Raw genomic sequence first — 17,208 nt, forward strand, 5'->3', positions numbered from 1 at the left:
GTTATTTTCGAGTGAAGAAAGATATGATCAATTTACTTTGCCATGCGGTGATATTTACAGGGATGAAATATTACACGAGTCGATGAGAAATCTCGCGGTGAAATATTCGTCTAATCCCGACCAGTTGCTAACGAATTGCTTTACAGTTCCGTCTGTTGCTGCTCATGCCGCTAGAGAGAAAAACTCGTGGAAGCCTACAAGGAACGAATATCTTGCTGATATTCAACTTATTTGTATCGAATACGGCCATGGCGGATTGTGGAATACCAAGTACGATTTCGAAGATATGATCTCCGTTGACATGAGCGCGTGTTATCCTGGAAGTTTTCTTGGATATGGCGATTGTGCAGATTATTTTGCTAAATTCGGCCATCCTACCAGCGAGATGACAAGAGTAGCAATTAACGGACCGTTACCTGATTTTATCATGACCGGATTCGCTTGTGTTACTTCGTTCGAGTTTGCTGAAAATTTGCATAAAATTTGCTACATTTGGTTCGGCAGGCATTTCTCTCAACGTCGTTGGGTTCCTACAGTGTTATTGAGATATATGCTGGATTCGTCGATGTTAGTGTCGTTGACAGTGAGCGAGGCAATTATATCCTACAGAAAACAAACTAATGTGTGGCTACCGACAGATTGTGATAACGCGAAAGATATCGAAAGAAAGATAATCGGTAAATTTACTCAAGGTGGATCCGTTGATCATAAACACCGGCACGCTAGATTATTTATCAACGACGCCGAGATGGATTTTATAATCGCCGATACGGTATCACGAGGAATATTCTGCAACAGAGAGAATATTATGATTGATGGAGCAAAGTTAGGCACCGTGATTAGCTACCTTGACGGAGAATCAGTGCAATATACGCATTTACGATCATCGATGCTCGCTTATGTTAGTATAAATTTGCTGTCGATGATAAACAAATTTTCTGATATCGCAGTAAGGGTCGCGACGGATTCGTTTTATATCGATAAAAAATATCAGTGTAGGCTGGAAAATTTAATCACCGATGGTAGCTCCTGGGGAACTTAGAGGATAAAAAACGAAGATATCCTAGATTATTGCGAAGACGCCGATGTCGAAGATTGCGATAAATTTCACCAAGGTAAATTTGGAGAAATATCGGCAGCCGCATCTGCATTTGACCCAATTTCACGCAGCAAATTCGTCTACCTAAATGGTCCTGGTGGTAGCGGTAAAACAACGCGAGTAATAAATTTATTTACGAACTCTGATATGATTGTATTGACTCCGACACATAGATTAGCGCGAGAAATAAAGCAGCGCGGTGTTAATTCGTGCACGTATCACAGTTATTTCAAATACAGCGGTGGATCATGGGACTCGGCTCGCATGGGAGACAAATATATCAACAAGATTATTATATTCGATGAGATTTGCACGGTAAATTTAGATATACTAAAATCGATATTAGCTTGGCTGGAAGGGAAAAATACCGCTGTGATAATGTGCGGGGATCACGGCCAACCTGATCCGATTGATGGTGAATCGCCTCACGAATGGCTCAGAAACTTCGTTGATTATTACGAGGAAATCGACGCTGATTATAGATCTACGGATATTTTGTTGACCGAATTCAAAAAATTAATTCGATTACAGCCGAATAAGATTCCGTGTGACGTCATGAGGAAAATAATCGACGAGACTCCGATGAGCGATTTTCTAAATTTGTGGCGTCCCGATCATTTGATCGTCGCTAGTAGAAAAATTATTCGTGATATTATTCAGGAAATGTTATTCAAGCTGCATTGTGAGAAATTTCCAACATTGCAGGTACCGTTATGCTACAGACCCGCTAATACTAGGCGACAGAATATCGACGTTACTTTGCCATGCGGAAAGGAAAAAAACTTGGTCCTAAATGATATTATCTTTGTTGATATTAATCTTGTCAATGACGCGATAAATACAGAAAAATCACCGTGGAAATTAGGCTACGCAACAACGATACACTCGTCGCAGGGATTGACCATAGATGGACGAGTTTGGATGGTCGATGATAGAATTTCTTGGTCAAATCTAGTGTATTTGGCCGTGTCGAGAGTAAGAAAATTATCTCAGCTAGGACGAATTCGAGTAAACTACATAAGTGACGCTGGTGGTAGTTGAGTATCTTCTGGTACTATTTGTAATTCTTCCTTGGTAAATCCGCGTTGTGGCGCCAACGAATCTAGGATATAAATTGCCGGTCTTCCTGATGATCTTGTTACGGCGGATATTTTATGTGTTGTAACGCTCCAGGTTGGATCGGTCGCTCTTTTTCTGCCTCCTTCGGCTTCACCTTCTTTATATAAATATCTGACTGTGACGCTACCTAGTACAGGCTGAATTGTAGAATCTCGCTTTAGGGGTATATTCGATTTTGTAATTGCAATTGCGGGCTTCATTGATATTGTTCGAGTCGTCTCATTATTCAGCGCGTTAATTACCTGAGGCAATCTTGATACCCAATCGTGAGACCGATTATTCTGAATAAATTCACGCGCGTACTGGTATCCGAATAATCGTTCTGCGAGCGTTTTGTTGAATCTTTCGACGATAGATTGATTGTGATGAACACCTACAATACCGCGACGGATTTTAACATTATTCTTTTTCATCAGTGAAGTAACCGCGCCAAGAAATTCTCGACCTGGATCAACCTGGAGAAGATTCGGCCATGTTAACGGGGATCGTGAATAAATTTCGCTAAACGCCTTAGCGATCTCCGTTGCTGTTTTATTCGATAATGGCTCCGCTTCTTTATACCTGCTAGCGATATCAACGACTGTCAGGACGTATTTGTACGTGACGCCGTTGACGGTATCGTGAGGAAGAAACATTAGATCCGCTTGATGGACCTCATTAGGGACACTGACGGTGAAACTCGCGTACGGTATTTTTTTAGGCGGAGGAAGATATATTTGCCAAATTACCTGTTTCGATAGCCACGATTCAGCGACAGATTGTTTTACTTTAGCGGCTTTGGCGAGTTTGGCGATTGCTGATTTTCCTCGCCAGAATCCTCGCGGAGAATAATATATTTGCTCCATATTATTTACCAGCGCCGAGTACTAATTTGCCTTTCATCGCGCCTTTTATCAACCAGGATGCCAATTTCTATTTGAAACTTTTGTCAGGAATTGCGTCTAGTGCGTGAATTAGCTTGATATCAGCGAGATGTCTTTGTTGTAAATCTCCGCTGCGGGTATGCGAGGTCGTGGTAGTAACAAGCTTTATCGATTGCATTTACCGGATCTTCACCCTGAAATGGTTGGTTATTATCGTCGAGTCTGATATCGAGCCTCGTTCCGGGTCCACAATAATTATACCCTGGCAGATGCTTTTCTCCGGGATATTTTGCCCAGGGGGGTCCCAGGTAGATTTGTCAAGGAGGCGGCAATGTCTCCTCCGGTTCTTCTAGTTTTTTTTTTTACAAATCTGAACTTGCGTGTCTTACAAACTTCGCATTCTCCTGCAATTGCGTTCCTGTTGTTGCGTGTAATGATTTCGGTTGGATTTATCGTAGCTGTGTGAGTGTACACTTAACACAATATAGATCCATGTATTTTAGTAACATGAATGTAATTGATTTTTCAGCCACGAAACGACGCGAGCAGGTGAAACATCACGCGGTATTACCGAATTCGATTAGAATGATAATCATTGGCCCATCTGGATCTGGTAAGACGCAATTGTTACTGAATTTGATCATGCGATGGCTAAAATGGGATAAATTGTATTTGGTTGCACCATCCGTTGATGATCAACGTTGTTATCAAGTGTTAAAAGAATTTAGTGATAATACCGACGAAGGCACAATCGAATTCATCACAGACATCAATGAAGCTCCATCCGTGGAGAATTTGGACGGCGACGTTAATAATCTTGTTGTATTCGATGACGTTATGCTGGACAAGCAGACCAACCCGGCTAGGATATTCTCGCGTGGCAACACAAGAACACCGATGTTATTTACGTAACACAGAGATATACGCAGATTCCAAAGGTGATTAGAGATAATTGCAATATTTTATCGGTATTCAATGGCGTAGACACGCACACGCTGAGAAATATTCATCAGACTTGGTGTAACGGTGACATGGACATAAATAAATTTAAAAATTTGTTCAGCCGCGCTCAGGCAACGCCGCACGGGTTCATCACGATAAATCTTCACGATCCACGAAGTCGGTATCGAATTGGTCTTGATCAAATTTATTCATGAAAAAGCAGCCCCCTAATGATAACAAAAAACAAAAAATTATTCCCTGAATTTTATTTTTCCTGTCTCGGATGCTATTATTTACTAACACACCGGCGCGACCACCCGATGCACTTGGTCTGAAATGCATGAAAATTAGCTCCCGTAGAAGGCGTTATTTTTGAATTCTGAGGCTTCTACGGAGAAAGTTCTCGTAGGAAGGTTTATTTTGGCTGGACGCACTGGTCTGTTCAACTTCCCTGCTGCTAACCCGAGTTGTAATTAGTAACAATGGTGAGCGTTTCTGTCCATGTGAGTGTCAAATGGAATGCTTCTTTGAACTCCAGTATTTGCAGAACATGACCACAAATTCAAAGGTTTTGACCAGTATATCCTTGGAGCAAGCATGATTTTGGTTATAAGATATAGTAAATCTCATCATATCTAATTGTCTTTAATTTGTGTATCCATTAAACTGTCAATTAAATATTTAAGGAAAGTATAGTTCAAGCAGTCCATGTGTACATTTTAGATTGTTTCATTGTCATTCAGTTGGTTTCTTTTACGGGTGACTACGTCTTTGTTACTTAATTACTTTTGCGAATAATGAAAAGAAATGAGGCCGATTAAACGTGCTTTTGGTGAAGTACCTGAAGTCAAAACATTTCAAGATTAAGTATGACAAATAGGATTAGAGAAGGGCAATTTACAATTGTATCTCTACATATTCCCTATTTAGAAAAGATTGGAAGAAAGTACTTCAGCCATACAAAAATCAGCTAGTCGGTGCAGAAGAAATGGAGCTGTAGTCTCCACTAATTAGTTATTTAGCCTTCTGAGTTTGAATAAATAAATGAATATATCGAGTTGATGAAACGATGACGAAAGCAGCTTTTTTCCCAATGTTACCATGTGCCTGAATGTTATTTTTCTACGTCAATATACGTTAAACGAATTAAAGATTAATTATATTGAAAGAAACGAATGCATTTTGTTTCTTCACAATGTCCTGTATATTCTCTAGAAGGACTATTTTATAATGTGTACCTTAACGTAATTATCACATAGGTTATATGTATTTAAATATTATGTTATATACAAGAAATGATAAATCAGGAGGGTGAGGTAAAGGTGTATGGAATGTTATATTCAGAAACAAATATATATAATACATTAGCTGTAATTAGTGTTTTAAGTAAGAGTTTTAGTTCTGTCATGATTTAAGCTGTGTATCCTGCTGTGGAATGATCTTGCCTTATGTTTTCTCTGTTGTGAAGTTAGCATACCGGCAAATGTAGATTTCAAAAACTGCTGAAACTCCAATCAGTGTTTATTAGCGGAAGTACACGATCAAACAAAGCTGCATAAATGTTTAAGTAACAACTTTTATATTAAAGGAAGACACGACTGGTAGTATTTTTGGAATGCAATAATTCTTTTAAGTATTATATATAGTTATAAGATTAAATGTTTTGCGTGTTTCCTTTAATTCATTATACAATACCCAATGAACGCACGTGATATAGTTTCTTATGTCGTTAATCCTGTATATGCTGAATGTAGACGCAATAATCTTAAACCACTAAAAGATAATGCACATTTTAGTGTTTTACGAAACTTTTCCCACTAAACACAATCGGTCATTTTCATTAGTTATGCGATTCAGAAAGCTCGTGTATTCATGGTATCAACAAAAGCAAAATGTTCATACATGTAGGCGAAGGACATACTAATGCATCTGCATTTCCTGTACATTGTTAGAATACTGGAACAAATTTGCCCTGTGCTTTTCGTCTTCCAACGATGCAAAAATAAAACAACCAGTTCAAAAACAGAAGAGCTCGACAGTTTTTATTACTGTATGATTTAACTTTGGTTGCATTGTGGTAATAATTTAATTTGTTTGCTGCTAACCCGTCCCTCTGAGTAATTTGCATGTATTTTGTTCACCTTAACAATATTCGGTATTACCAAAGTTTCACACAAGCCTTTCAAGACTTGAACTCCAGTGACATACATTTGTGCAAAGTAAGCTATTCTTAAATGTTAATTACATTTTCTTTGAAAATGAGGTCAATTGTATGACCGGGATGGGGTGGGTTTACGGACGTGTGAGTTCACTTTTCTAAGCTTTGATTCTGAATCAATTTGGGTATGAAATAATAAAAAAATGTTATTATCTTAAGTTAAAATGGAATATGTTTCAACATATGGTACCACTCGTTAAAATATCACATTTTTTTCTCTACCACATAAATTCAGTATTAACGTAGGAAAAGAAAATATCCTCTATTTTCTAATAGTATTAGTAGTAGTTGCAGTAGTAGCAAAAGTTTGTTTTTTTGTTATTAAAACTTCCACAACGACCCATAAATCTTAATAGTAGCAGTCACATAAACAAATGCTTTGAAAGATAGAAAAAATAAACGTTTTTGAAACCCAACAAAATTAGAGAAGAGCGAACTCATATTCCAAAGAAAGCTGCTTGTTATTATTATTATTATCATTAGTACTTTTATTATTATTACCTTAACGATCTATATCAATTTTTAATATGCATTCCCATAAACAAATGTTTTCTGTAAATATATAAACAGACCGATTCGATACCACAAACACCACCCAAGAAAAATTAAACGCACAGCGGTGAACTGAACGTACCAAAACAATTATCATGCCACGTCAACAGTTTGGTTTCACAAGCAATTTGGTAAAGTTGTATTCCCCAGTCTTTCTGAACATACTGCGATACCTTGCATATGACTCCGCAAGCATATTACGGACAACAATTTAGTGTTCTCAAGCAGGAACCTGGGATTTTCTTTCTTCAAATTTGCGGCTCCCAAACAGGTGCAAGAAATACTTTTGTCTGATTTATAGCAAATAACACCATATTATATCCATTGCATTTATTACAAAGAAACTTTTCTTGATATGAAAGTGTGTGTTTGTGTGTGTGATTTGGATTTTTAACGTAGCTTTTACAATTGTTCAGTCATATCGCTACGGTGTCTGCAGTGTGACAGTTTATAGTGATGTCTAGCACTGGGGCATCATGCCTCAGACATGTACCATGATGTCCCACCCAGTCACATTATCCTGACACCAGGCCGACCAGTCCTAACACTAACCTCTTAATGCTGAGCGCCAAGCGAGGCATCTGTTAATACCAATTTTGAAAGTGTTTGATATGACTCGGCCGGAGATCGAACCCACGACCTCCCGCATCCGAGGCGGACGCTGTAATTTGATATGAAAGAAAATAAAACATCTCGGCCCAAAAGAAAATCATCTCTCCCTCCTCTGAAATCGCATGAGTTCAATGCACGGTACGTTTGGTGGGTATGCGTGTATTAATTGTTGTATAGGTTCTCATCTAAAGGCTATAGAGTGAGATGATAAAGTTTACGCTATAGCTGAGAGCTCGTTGATAAAAATAGGAAGTATTGACCCCGACACCTTAAAGTTACATAGACTCGTGACACGTGTTTACACAGTCATGCAATCAGTACAGACAAGGGCAGATACTGCATGTAACGTTGTACAGTAATTTAAACAAATTGATCAGAATATCATTTCTGTGCTCCATGCCATAGAGTGTTATATGTAGAGTATGAATAATCTCTGCAAAAGTTTGACACTTTTCAATCAGATCTTGATCTCTTAATGATTCACGCCAGTATGAAATTCAAACCCCATCAAAATTATAAAATGCCTCAAGACGTTGATACAACAATACAAAGCAAACGATTCAAGAACATCGCAATGCTTCGAGTTACGAAAAGTAATTACTGAACAGGGTTCAAAAATGAAAGAAGATGAAAAGACCGAAAGCAAAACGAATGCAGATGAAAACTTTTTCATATTTATGGCAACAATATTCATATAATTATACAGATTTAATGAAAGGTTTGTAATTCACAAGGTTTTACATAAAACTGCACGCTGAGGTGACTTATGCTTATTTGAGACTAAATTCCAAAGTATCTTTGAACAGAATTTCCAGATTTTCAGGTTCCAGTTAGTTTGCTGGTGAAACACTGGTTAATAGTATTTGTATTGCACAAGGTATTATTGACAATCTGTTTAAAATAATGAAAATAATAAGCAAACAGTTATATGATTTGGACAATGATTCATGATTGATAAAGAGACTGTTGAAATTTAAACGAAGAAAGACTGGTTGTAAGTGTTCAAATAACTAGAGCTAACAAAGAAATACACGCAAGCACCAAGATGATCAACACATCAACGTCTCTCTCTCTCTCTCTCTCTCTCTCTCTCATATATTCTATTTTGATGCATATTCATTCATCTGCACTACGCTTCACGCCTGCCGATGATCTGCTTTGGAGCATGCGCACTTTAATATCGCCTTCCGGAACATACATATATAGCAAATTCTGTTCCAAGAACTTTGGCCATTTAGTCTCAAATTAACAGAAATCTTCCAAAATGTTGTTTAATGGTTTGTTTACATGATGTGGTTTAATTGCATATGAATCCTTGTGTGAAAAAGAACCGAACTAACTTTCTGTTTCCGCTGTTATACAAGCTTTGTTTTCTTTTTAACCTTTCTCGACAATTTTGTGCAAGCACACTATTTTGAGACGTTGAGATCTATTGATGGTGCATGTTTTGTGCATGTGAGTGTCTAATATAATACTACACTGAACGCCGGTATTTGCCGAACATGACCGCAAATTTAAATATTTTGACCAGTATATCCTCGGAGCAACATGACCTTGGTCATAAGATATCCTAAATCTCATTATATCTAATCATCTTTAATTTGTATAGAATTTAAACTGTGAAAGAAACATTTATGGGAATTAAAATGCAAAGTGTACCATGTATACATTAAAGACTGTTTTAATGATAAATAATATGTTTCGTTCAAGGGTGACTCAGTCTTTTTGACATAGTTTCTTTGTCGAACAATAAAAAGAAATGAGGCCGAGTAAACAAGGTACTTGTGAAGTGCGTGAATGCTATAGTTATAACGGTTAAGCTTGCAAAATGAGATTAGCAAGAGGGAATTTACAATTGTACCTCAAAAACGTTCCATTTTGGACAATGTTGGAAGAAACCGCTTTACCCATACAGAAATCGGCGAGTCGATGTAGCAAAATTGAAACTGTATTGCTAGCATACAATAATTAGTTATTTAGCCTTCCGAGTTTGAATAAATCAAAGAATGTATTGAGTTCAAAACACGATGTCAAAGGTTCTTTAGGGATGGGGGAAGGTACGAGTGGAAACAGCTCTTTCCTAATGTCAGCATGTGCGTGATTATTATTGGGGGGGGGGGGCACCAGACATATACCCCCCCCCCCAGCCTAAGAATAAAAGTGTTTTTATGTTTCACTGGGTCCCCCAGATATGTTGCTTTGTTTTTTAATTTAAACAATTTCGATCAAAAAATTTTAAACGAATTTTTGACGGGGTATTTATTTCCTAGTGTATTCTATAGGATTGTTCTTCCGAGTCGGTTTCGATCACCTGACTCGGAGTCCCTCTCCTAGTATCTTTGTTACCTTGGCTAAAGGTCTCCTACGTCTCGTGTTTGCTATGTGTGAATGTGCTATATGTTTGTTCGTGTTATAGTTGTGTTCGTGTTCGGACAGCCGTCTATATTGAATTCTTCCCCACTTGTCCTGCGATCCTTATAACATGAGTCTTCTAGATTTTGTACATATTTATATTTCCAAGTTTTTAGAATAAGAATTTTGAATTTTGGGCGAAGTCATGGTGTAATAATATTTTTAGGGAGAAAAAAAACTACTGTTTTAGTGTGTGCTATTTGTGTGTCGTTCTTCGCAAATCTATATTCTGCTGAGGTCAGCTGTGTTCGAGAGAGCTCCAAATTTACTTTATTTTTTTACTTCACTCTCTCGAACTTGGCTACCTTTATTTATTTATTATGTTTCCGAAAAGAGTTGCCAAAAATTTTATTTCCTATACAGTTGAGTGACAGTGATGGTGTTAGTATATATTGGTTTCTATTGTGTTGTATGTCTACTTTTCCGGACCATGTCGCATGTCTGTTCCTTCCTTCCTAGCTCCATGTGAGTGTAGGTCTCAGTCCGTGTTTCGTTCCTATAATTCTCAAAGATAAAAGAAAGGTATTAGTATTCAATATACATTTGCTTAAGTAGAAATGGAGAGGTATACGTTCTACTATTATTTATCAAGAGTAGGCAGGAGTAATGTCCCATTGGGGTAACTACCGTTGGTAGTTATCATTACATATGCCTCCCACTCTAGTTTATTTTCCTATGACTATTATTTGGCCACAGGCTCTCATTGTTGTAACGATATATTCAGCAATTTTATATAGCGTATTTTTAGTAAAATTCCCATCAAGATATATAATGCTTTGTTGTTTATATTTATCTGTTTTGTTTATTTCAGCTATTACCTTTTCCCTAATAATTTTTGTTTTTTCACATTGTATTATCACATGGAATTTAAAAAATGGGCCTCTTTTACACAGTGGACATTTTGGCGGTACTCTGACCATGCGCCATCTCACTGCAGCCTCTCCTGTCAACCATGTATTGTGCATGTATTTGAAGCAGAGGCTTTGAATTTTAAGGGAGCCTAGTTTCATCCAGTGCCCCCATGCTCTGTCCCAGTTAACGTATAAATTTTCTTTTTCTGCCGTGCTTTTAATATTTTTTGTTACGTCCTCCCTTATCCAGTTATATGTTAAGGTTTCTTCTTTATTCCATAGTTCTTTTTTTATCTCTATATTTTATTAGTAAATCTTTTATGTTTTTGAATTTTCTTGGAATTTCTAATTGTTTTATTAATGTTTTATTATTGTAAATATCGACCTTATTTATAATGGAGAATCCTTAACGGTATATGTAAATACCTTCCCATGGACTCTTTGGTTCTACTCTTAGCCTCTTAAATCTATTTAAAATATTGCCGGCTTTAAGTAGTATAGGGCTGGGGAGTCCTACCCCTCCCCTTTCTTCAGCTTTATATAGTGTTTCTTTCTTATTATAATGAAGTTTAAAATCCCAAATGTAGTCTATTATATTATTATCTATTGTGCTTAATGCTTTGTTACTAATATCTATAGATTTTAAGATATAATTAATATGGGCGTACGTGTATGTTTTCGCTACTTGTACCCTCTCCATTAGGCATAGTGGCGTTAGTGTCCAGATTTTCACATTCTGTTCGATTGCTTCTCTTATTTGTCTGCAGTTTTCCTTCTCTTCATTTTCTCCAGAATTGACTCCCAAAACTTTGACCTTTTTCTTGATTAAATGTGGGGTAAACCTGGGTGGCTTTCTCTCCAGTTTCCTATTTTGAGTATTTCCGTTTTGTCGTGACTAATCTGTGATCCTGATGCTTTGCTAAATTTATCAAATTCTTGGATCAGGTGTTTAAAGGAGTTATGATCCTTTATAAAGTTTGTACAGTCGTCGGCGTGTTGTAACATTTTCACTTCTTCTTTTATATTCGGTATTTTAATACCTTCAATATCTTTATTTAGTTTAATGTTCATGCTTAGTATTTCAATCGCTATTACATATAATAGCATAGATAGTGGGCAGCCTTGCCTCGCCGATCTTTTAATATCAAATTTACCCGTCTTTGCTCCATTCACCTGCACTCTTGAAGTTATTTTTTTGTACAGGATTTTGGTCCATATTTGAAATCTGTTTCCAAAGCCAAATTTCTCTAAGACTTTTTGTATAGAGTTGTGTTCTAATCTATCAAAGGCTTTTTCTTTGTCAAAAAGTACCATAGCAGCTTTTTGTTCACTATCATTTATATGTTCAATAATTGTTTTTATACTTAATATATTATTTTGTATATCTCTGCCTTTGTGACCACATGTTTGATTTATATTTATTATTTTCCCCATTTCCATTTTTATCCTATTCGCTAAAATTTTGCTTAGTATTTTATAGTCCGTATTTAGGAGGGAGATGGGCCTCCAATTTTTTAAATTTTTCCTATCGCACTTCCCTTTATACAGTAGTGTTATTATTCCTTCCCTCATACTCTCTGTCATGACATCATTTCTAAGTAAAATATTATTATACAACCATTCTAAGATGAGCGAAAACTCACCACAGAAGTCCGTGGCGAGTCCATCTCCACCTGGGGATTTTCCTTTGGTGAGGCTTCGGATACTTTCCACTATTTCTTTTTGCGAGATGAACTCATAAGTCTTTATGTGCTGATGATATCCTCTAGCAGTGAATATTTTTTAGATAGTCATCAATTTTGTAGTCTTCAATTTTTTGAGATGTATATATTTGGGTGTAGTATTCCTCAATGTATTTGAGTATTTTATTTTTATCAGTAGTTTTTTCCCCATTAATTTTCAAGGTCTCCATAATTTTTTCTCCCCCCCCCCCAATTTCTTCTCGCTTATACAGCCCTTCAGCTTTTCTGTATATATGTGTGAATTTTCCCGCTCTCATTTCTTTACCCCTGCTGTTTTCTTCTATTATTTTGTTTATTATTTGTCTACGCCATTAGTATAGGAAATGAGGGTTCTGGCTCTCCCAAATCCTTACGTTAGCTATGTGAATGAATCCCCCATGGATCTATACTACTATGGGGATGGGGCTTCTGGCTCATTTTTGTGATCGACGGGGGCTCTGGGTTCCTGCAGGTTGTTTTTTTTTTTGTTTTTTTGTTTTTTTGTCACTGTGAAAAGACCTCGCGCCGAGAAATACCTGAATGGATCGAGTTGGTAATGATTAAAAATTCGCAACGCAACATACACCTTAATGTGTTGTTAAATTAAAAAGACTAAAAAGAATCCGAGGGCCGAGCCAAGCTGTTGAGCTTGATTATGTCGGATTTGGGCACTCAAACTGACCACCTCGGACCTACTCAAGTTGAAAATCTGATCTACTCAAGCTGACGGGCTGTACTCCACGCTTAGCAGGCCAGTGATTTTTACAAAATGAGTGCTTGGAATTTTAAGTTGGATATGTTAAGTTGTAGCTAAATACGTCTCTATTAATTCCAGAATTCAGTGGGCAGATACGCACACTGGTATTGAAACTAAAGATGGACAAAAAGTCTACATCACACTGACATTCAGTAACGATTTTAGATCGGCATTTCATAAGAATATATAATCCGATCTTATTGTGTAAGATACCATTAGGTAGGGTATTTTCACATAGTATGCTCCTGGCAAATATCATTACCATAACTTCTACTGTTTATATAGATATCAGCATTGGCGCATGGGGTGTAAAGGCGTGCTGGCTTGAGCAGGTCGGACTTTGACTTCGTACCAGGCCGAAATCCAACCTACTCAAGCTGACGGTCAGTACTATACGCTTAGTATAGCCGTGATTTTTACAAAATGAGTAATTAAATTTTTATATTGGATATGTCAAGTTGCAGCTAACGACGTCTCTATTAATTCCAGAACTCAGCGGGGAATCACACACTCTGGTATTTATAATAAAGATGAACAAAAAGCATATATCATACTGACATTAACTAACGATTTTAGATCAGCATTTAATAAGAATATATCATCCGATCTTATTGTGTAATACACCATTAGGTAAGAGTCAATGTGATAATCCATTTAAATCGTTCCAGTCGAATGTAAATAATTCCAATTCCTTTCTTCCTCTCTTAAAATGTGTTGCTTATATATATCTCATTTGCAACGGGTTCTCTCACTTGTGTGATTAGATATTGCGTTTTCTTTACTTTATATATATATATATATAACATCTTTATTTTTTTTTTTTGGGGGGGGGGGCACCAGACAGATCCCCCACTTACATGTCTTTTCCCCCAGGTGTGTTGTATGTTTTTTTTTTTTTTAAAGAAACAATTCCGATCAAAAATTTATTTTAAAACAATTTTTGACGGGGTATTTGTTGGATTTCCTAGTGTTTTCTATAAGGTAGTTCTTCTGAGTTGGTTTCTATCACCTTACAAGAAATCCCATTCCGGATTTTCTAGTTGACCTGGGCTAAAGTAGTAGAGGTCACCTATATCCCGTGTGTGCTATGTGTATATTGCTATATGTATGTGTGCTATATATAGTTTTCTTTGTAGGGATAGCCAGTTATTTCAAATTTTAACCCAGTTGTCTTACAATCTTATATTTTATTAATGGTTATATTTATTTCAAATTTGCAATTTGGCGAAGAAACGGTGGACTATTGGTTTTGAAAGAAAAAAGAAGCTATTGTTTTATGTGTGTGTTGGTCTGTGTCGTTCTTCGCTTAAATTAATATGATTAGGTCGGTTGGGCTCGAGCAGGGGTCAACACTTTCTTTATTTACTGTATTTCTCCGTGCTCGAGTTAGTCCGCCTTTATTTATTTAAGATTATGTTCCCAAAGAAAAACAAAAAGGTAATTTTTATATTTATTTCCCGCTAAATGGGGATAGATACACAGTACGAGAGCTGTGTAACAGAGAAAGAGTGAATTAAGTCGAGAGTATATACGAGTAGTTATTTCTTTGTGTTGTACGCCTGAGTTTCCCACCCGGGGATATTTCCAAAACTCTTCACGGGCCTGTTCACTTCGCGTAGCGCCATGTGACGTAGCCCCATTAGGGATCACTGTCCCTCCCCGTTTTTTCCATTTCCTATACCCATTAAGAATGAGAGAATGATGAGGGAAAAAAAGGTTTCTCTAGGTTTAGGAAGTTCTATGACTGGAAGATTTGAGAGTCATAATAACAATTTACGTGTGGGATATTTCTACAAATATTCAGTTTTAGCTAGTTATATGACTGGGAGATTTTTATATTTACTTGTTAAATGTTTGAAATTGTGATTGAAATAAAAAATTGATTTTTTTTGTTTGTTGTTTATTTATTTTTATATATTTTTTACATATTTTATTTCCCTATCACTATGATCTGGCCACAGGCTTTCATTGTGTCGACAATATAGTCAGTTATTTTATATAGTGTTTCTTTCTCAAATCTCCCATCTAAGTATAGTAAGTTTTCTTTTCTATATCTGTCGTTCTTACTAATTTTCTCTAAAACTCTTAGTCTTTCTACTTTTCTTTTCTCGCACTGAGTGATAATATGATGTTTGCTAAAAATAGTGTTTTTTTACACAGTGGACAATTTGGCAGTACTTGGACCATATGCCGTCGCACTGCAACCTCTCCCGTCAACCATGCATCATGCATGTATTTGAAGCAGAGGCTTTGTATTTTAAGGGAGCCTAGTTTAACGCAGTGTCCCCATGCTCTTTCCCAACTAATATATAGTTTATCTTCTTCTACTTTACTTTTATAATTTCTGTAGTTATTTCCCTTATCCATTTGTATGTGAGTTTATCATCTAGTTCCCATAGCTCTTTATTATCTCTATACACCTGTAGTAGTTCTTTAACATATCTAAATCTTCTAGGTACTTCAAGTTTTTTTTACAAGTTTATTATTTTGATAGTGTGCTGTAAATCCATTAATGTCAAGCTATGTTCCTATCTCTGAAGAGAAAGAAAAGAACGTAATACATCCATACATACATGCATACATACACACATTTTTCTGGTGTGCATGATGTGCATGATGTATGTCCGTATGTGTTTAGGGTTTGGTAGTTCATCTTCGATATATATGTTATGAATAAGCGGAAAATTGTACATGTCAACCTTGTTGTTGAGTCAAGGTTACAGCTGATTGCGTAATTAACGTCACATCAAAGAGAATGTTTGTGATTTACTCAAGGATACTGCGCAGATCAGGATTACCGTTATCAAAGGTCAAATGGTACTAATTTCCGCTATCTTGTAAAATCAGTCTTGCAACTGCTCTTTTATCATATATTCGATAGTATATTAAACAATAATTTATTCGTCATCGGTGAGCATGGTTTATCTACAAAATCAGCTTTATACAAGCCTGTTACGGTCTCTACACAAATACAATAAGAATATTACAAACTTTTTTTGTGCACTAGTCAATACATGTTCGGGGTTTGGTGGACTTTAAGAAGAAAGAGATATATTTAATTTTCTTAGGATATTGAGTTCGACACATTAGGTTAGTCCAGTTCTTTTACTATATTAAATCGCTCAAGGATATTGTGCCTTGTTAATATAGCAGTACGTTCTAGGTAAAAGCCACCTCAACTAGACAGGAAATGTACTAATCGAGACTCAGTAAAAAAGTTAAACTTTTCAATTGACATTTTAGATAAAAGTTGATTACACAGACGTTTTAAAAATTATCAGAAATATATGTCCCCATATCTTATTTATAAAAATCGGTTTGTTTTTAAACAAACACCATACCTATGTAAAACCCGAGAACTAAGTGCTGTAGGCCTGCAATGGTCACGAGTCACGTTTATAAAAAAAAAAAAAAAAAAAAATTAAGCTGAACGCATGTACAATTTCATACCCTTTCAATTTCAAGCTAATAAAGCGGACATTATTTACTGGTCAACTGATTGCGTCTAATAACACCGCCAAGCCCAGCAAACATCTTGGCGGCTTTCGTTTGTTGGTGCTTATTAAATTGTGAGAATCTTTTATCAACCACTGCATTGTCTGCTGCTTGGTTGTGTATGCAGTTAAAGAAGAAACACATATTGGCTATTGTTTGAGCAACGATTGTATACAGAATTAATTGAAGACAATCACAAAGACGACTTACTGGCTTTACTCATGGATCAGTAATAAGTAACATTTCCGATGTTTATTTTTGCATAACACTTCAAAAGGCTGGTGAAATTGTTAAAGTTAGAAGCGACGCCACGATCGTATTATATTAAAATTTATAAGCCAACTCTTCCCCAAAATGATAATATACATTTTACACACTATTTCTCGTACTTTAAACAAAAGTATTTTTCCGGGTACGAGAAAAATACACGTAACATTTACTTAAAATTTCAGGAACCACTCCACGATCGATCGTATTATATATCGTATTATATTCGAATTCACACACGATGTCTTCCCAAAAATGATAATACAGTTTTTTGCGCAAAGAGTAGGAAACGAATTGCGT

Source organism: Sinohyriopsis cumingii, chromosome 7, assembly GCF_028554795.1.
Source record: "Sinohyriopsis cumingii isolate HCF-2022 chromosome 7, ASM2855479v2, whole genome shotgun sequence".
In the NCBI taxonomy this organism is placed as follows: domain Eukaryota; kingdom Metazoa; phylum Mollusca; class Bivalvia; order Unionida; family Unionidae; genus Sinohyriopsis; species Sinohyriopsis cumingii.